Raw genomic sequence first — 5,875 nt, 5'->3', positions numbered from 1 at the left:
CCGATAAACAAACCCGCGAGTCGCGTAAGTCGGAAAAGAGGCTGTTCTCAGCGAGCTGGCGGAGCAGGGTGGAAAACGCACACAGGCACCAAAAAAAAAAAAAAAAAAAAAAAAAAAAAAAAAAAAAAAGAGGAGGGAAGGAGGGAGGGAGTTAGGGAAGAAGTGATGGGTACGGCAGGGCGCTGCGGCACCGGGGGAGGCGCGCACGTGTGCGGCCGGCGGCGCGCAGCCCCGAGCCCCGGCAGCGAGCGGTGCTGCTGCTGCTGCTGCTGCTGCTGCTGCTGCTGCTGCTGCTGCTGCTGCTGGCGTTGCTCCGGCCGCCCGCCTCCCGCCGGCTGCTGCCTGCGCCCCGCGCCGCATGCACCGACCCACCCCCGCCCGGGCCGCTGCGCTTTTTTCGCAGCTCCCTCCTCTTCCTCCTCCTTCCGCCGCGCTCCGCCAGGCAGCGCCGCCGCCGCCTCCCCGGCAGCAGCGTCCCGGGGCCGAGCCGCGCCGCTGCCCCCCCCCCGGCGGCTCCCCCCCCGGCGCCCCCCGGCCGCGGCGCTCCCGGCGAGGAGGGGACGGGTGGCGGCAGCCAGCATCGCGGCCGCGCGGGGACACGGCCCTTTATAGGGCCCTTTATAGGGCCGCCCCGCCCCGCCGCTCGCCCCGCCGCGGGGTGACGTGGTGGGGCCGCGGGGAGCCAGCCCGGGGCGCCGCCGCCCGCCGCCGCCGCCTCCCCCCCCGTGGGGGGCACCCCGCCGCCCCGGCTCTCTCCCCCCTCCTGTTTAAAAGGGAAGGCTTTGAGGCTGCTTGCGCCCGGTACTACATCGGGCCGAGCGGCAGCGCTGCTCCAGAGGAGTAACGGAGCCGGGTGGGAGCCCGGGCGGAGAGCAGGGAGCGCCCCGGAGGGACCCCCCCCCGCGCTCTGCCCCTTCCCTTCTCTGCACGTTCGCTGCCCCTGCCCGGCAGGGAGGGACGAGCAGCGTTTGCTCCTTCCCCGAGGTGTGCTCGTACCTCCTCGCCCGCACTTGACAGGAGCTCTGGAGCCCCGCGGAATGACTCCGTCATTCAGTTTTTTCCGCTGCCTCCTTCGGCCGCAGCGAACATCGCAGGCTCGGGCCGTGCAGGCAGCCGGGGGCTGGTGCTGTGACCTCGGGAGGACGGCTGCACCCGGCTCTGGAAACATCATTCCTGGGTCCACTACACATCCCGCGACTTCGTGCCGCGAAGCTCTTTCACAGCCCATTTATCAGCCCTGTTGATCAGCGTTTACTTTGTAAAAAGTTTAGGTAGCCTTTTCCTTCCCCTCATCCCTTCTGTCCCCAAAGCCCCCTCTGAATTAACGTTCCTCTTCCTTCTTGGTGCATCTGCACAGAAAAGGTCTTCCTCCAAACCATGACAGCCACGGGCTGGGGAGGTCACGGCGCTGCGGTGTGCTGCTTGCATTGTGCAGGATTCCCCCACGGAGGAGTCCTGCCAATGCTGCCAAACCGCAAGGAAGAGATGCAGAGAGACAAAGGAGCTGAGGATATATATTTACAAGTACTGTGCACATGCAGTTTTTGGAAATAAATTTACTCTTCATCCTTTAGAAGTACTTGGGTGTGTATGGCACTTGTCACTGCGAGGCTGTATCGTCCCCAGTCCAAGAGCTAATGGTGCTTTCTGCCTAAATCCATGAATTCCTGCAAGGCCAGATTAAACGTCTGGGCCACAACATCACATTTTTACTGCTGTGCATGTCAATGTCCCACTCCTACTGACCTCAAAAACACAGCTGCAGTGAGAGGAATGGCAACGTTTCCAGAATTACTCAAATAAATAAGCAATCTCAACATGTAGACTCAGCTGGTTTCACTTCTGCAACACACCTGTACAAAACCAAGGGGACAGTTCCTTGAGCTGTTACATCTCACAGCTCAGCTGACTTCACTGCTCAGCTGACGAACCAGCGCTGCAGCACAAGGTGCCTCAACTGCAAATACTTCTAAAGGAAAGGCTTATTGAGTTATTTCCTCCAAAAGCTCCAGCAAAACCCATGGAGAAACACCTTGCTCTAACCCCATGGCCCAGTAACAACACTTGGCTGCTGTTAATGCACTGCCCAGTGCTTGCCTTGGGGGCTTCTGAGCAGCCCTGGGGACAATGCTCGACACTTTCCTGCCCTGCCAGATCCCCCCAGATTCTTGCATTTGTTCAAATTTGGAGAAAAGTAAACACACACACACACACACACACACACACACACACACACACACACACCCCTTTGCCATCTCTTTTGCAAGAAGCAGCCCCATAGCCTGTAGGACTGTGAAGATGGGGCTGTGCCTGGTGCTGTGGCAGTATGGGTTCCCCCTGCAGCCAGAGGTGCTGGAGGCCCAAGCTCCACAGAAGCCCTCTGCAGAAGTCACCAGGGATGCCTCCAGGCTGACAGCACACCAGGCTGACTAGGTTTTGAATGCTGCTGCGATTCCTTCTGATTTGGCAATGTTTCCTCAGAAACTTTTTTTTTTTTTTCCTAGTCCCTTTAAAACCCATCTGTTTTGTTCACATTCGAGGTGGCCTGTTTGCTTCTGTTTCTGACTCTCTCAGTGTGACATGGGGTGTCAGGTTTACCCGGGTTCAGATCTCTATTTTGCCTCACTGCTGCAACAAAGCTGAATTCCCTACAACTTTCTGGTATCACCATGGTGATGTTTTTGCCACGCAGGACTTCCTGGGAGTAGCGGCACAGACAGGCTTTGGCTTTTCTGTTACGAAAGCCCCGGCCACTTGAGCTAAATCCCCAACAGCTGCAGCTGGCCCATCGCACATGCCTGAGCTGCTCTGATTCGCCCCAGGAAAGGACACCTACCTACTCGCCAAATCATTAAAACGCACATTGGCGTCCATAAACACCGACTTTCCATTTTGCAAATGGAAAATATCTGGAACATATACATCATGATATACACACCATGACTTATCTGATCTCACTTCCCAAATCTCCCCGCTGCACGTATTTGTCTCTCCTCCTCCCCAGGGTACAAGCCTCTAAATGGGTGACAGCTTTACCTCACTAAAGGAAGCATTACACAGAAGAGGCTATCAGAGATTACCAAGCCAAACTGCACGCGCTCTTCAAAGCTAGACAAAGAGCAATATCACCAGAACTTAATAATCACGTGCCCTCCACAGGTAATTCAGCTTCCACTTTTTACCTTTAAGTTTCAGATAGCTGTCAAAAGACATCCTAATCACAGCTTTGTGTGTTATCCTGAAACACTCTTTATTTTTATCCATTTCAAAACAGTTTGTATTTAATGAGCACCCGCTAGCTTCAAAAGCTGTTGGGATTACCAGGCACTAAAGCTGAACTAACCCTGCACTTGCCCATTCTCTCTACCTCTATGAAATGGACTTACCCTGTGTGGCTGCTGTCAGTGGGAGCTTTGTAAGTCAGAAAGCAGGAACTGGCCCTCAGCATTTACACAGGGAAAGAACAGAACTCATCTGTTCTAGAGCTTTTAATTCAATACAATACCGTCTTTTTATATATTGATTTATTTTTTTTTTAATAAACAGTAACTGTTTATTAGAAAAACAGGGACACCTGGAAAGTTACTTCACTAAACTTAAAAGTTTCATGTTTCCTATTAACTTAAAAATTATGTGGTCAGGATTTTACAATTTGTGGTTTCTTTTTAGATTGTTTTGGTTATACGCAAATGTGCTGTGCAAAATACAAAGGCAATAATCTTTCTAAAATTGCTGACGACCAGGTCATTAAGTAAGGTGGCCGGCCACATTTTATACACTAAAGAACACTGTTAGAAGAGGAATAACTTTTAAAAGTTAAGAGGTGACTTTTGTAAACTCGCACACTGATGACGACTGTAGGATGCTTGCACAATTAATTCTTTGTGGCATGCACAGAAATCAGCAGCAGTTGCTGTGGTCATGCAGAATCTCAGCTATTCTGATGCAGGGTGCTAGGCAAAAACTTTTGAATTCTCCTTTTTATAAAAGCACGCATAAGAAGGTTCAACTTGAAGAGCTGAGGTGACACCTAATAAAGGTAAGGCAAAAAGGAGATGACAAATAATGGAAAATTTTAATATATACACCATAATAACCCTCTAGATTTTTCTGTTTATTATCTTTACTGAAGTACAAGTCCACACTTCTGTGCTGTACATTTCATTACTGTGTGCAGTAATGCCTATATGAATTTTGAGAGCAAATCCTGCTGACCTTACTAATACAAGCAGCCCCACTGCCGCGAGGATTGCATTTCACACAGCCCCAGCCCCCTTCTGCAACGCTCGTGTTCCAGAAGATAATGGCTACTTTATATAACACACTGTTTAACACGCAAGACTGCTATCCATATATACACATGCATGTGTAACTACTTGCCAACTGGCAAATCGAAGGTATGTTTCTGATATGTATGTGTATATATATAAATTAAAGTGGAATACATACATACACGAAAGTTCTCATTCCCACAAACACAGTCAGTAAGCTCTGTGGAAATGACCACAAGAGAACTGTCAACAGGATATGGCCCAGAAAGCCATTCAGGAGGCTCTTCTGGGATCCTGTGGAATGCCACCCCCTCCACCACCGTATTACAGTAAGCAGTAATGTCCACAAGGCAGTGTGCAGTCTGTATTTAGAACTGTACCTTAATAAAATACATCTAAATGGTACTACGAAAACAACAACATCAGACAGGATCCCGATCCCAAGACACCTCAAGTCAATATTACTAAAATTTACAGGAATGGGAGGTACTGAGATATTATAGCTGGCCCTTAGAATAACTCTACTGCAAAAGTCCAAGAATTCTACAAACAAAAAGGAACATGACCATTAGTCTGCATTTCATTGCTATGGTTATTACCCGTCTTATGGAGCTTGGATTTGACATCCTAGAAAATAACTCCCCGGTGGTAAAGTTGCCCACGCTCTCCAAAGAGTACTGCAGGACACTACGGAAATCAACACCATTATCAATGGGCTAAAAATTCCTATCCTGAAATATACATTTGTTTTTTAAAAAGGTTGCAAACACACATCAGTGCTGCATTCAAAGGCTTTCCTTCTTCTAACAGCCAATTCCCATCTTCAAATTAGTTAAGACTGAAGCCTTGATAAAAATTTCATGAATGCCAGACAAGTTCCGCCATGGTTATACCTCCCAGTTTGATCCTCTCATGTTCTCTTCCAAATCTGCTTGTCAGCCCTGGGGTTACCACACTAATCTTCTCTGTATCTTTCCAGTTTTAGTGTATGTACCACCAAAAAAAAAAAAAAAAAAAAAAGGCCTTCCTTAATCCTAGCACCTGTGGTTTTAATCACCACAGGAAATTCTGTTTCCACTAAAGTCAGTAAGATTTCTACTGTAAGTATCAGCAGAGGAAAATGATCAGGTTTGCTAACTAAAAATAAAAAATAAAAGAGAGAGAAATGCAAGCGCAGGGGTTTATATACCACAGGGTCTTGACATCTACTTACAGCAAGCATGACAAAGTAAAGACAGTAGGGTAGAAGTCATCCCTTTAATCTCTGTGTTTGAACCCCTGACCTGCATCTCTTTCTCAGTATTACGGCTGTTGCCTGCTATTTCTGAACCACTCCATGATGATTTGGGTTATGCCCCACAAAGTAACATACAAATGATACCTATAAATACTGTATTCCTAACAGAGCATCAATTGGAGTTTATTTCAGGAAATTAAAGTTATGCAACTCAAGTTAGAATACGCATCACATTGCACTACAGAGGTTTAAGAAGATTACGTATGGAGCAAGATTAATTGGCAGCAAATTCAAAAAATGGGCCAGCCAATAATGCAATATTTTAACCCATAAAAAGCCAGACAGCCTGGGGACTGGAATCCTGGCT

This window comes from Aythya marila (genome assembly GCF_965140915.1).
Source record: "Aythya marila genome assembly, chromosome: 3".
Taxonomy (NCBI): Eukaryota; Metazoa; Chordata; class Aves; order Anseriformes; family Anatidae; genus Aythya; species Aythya marila.
Note: the sequence above shows the minus strand (reverse complement) of the source record.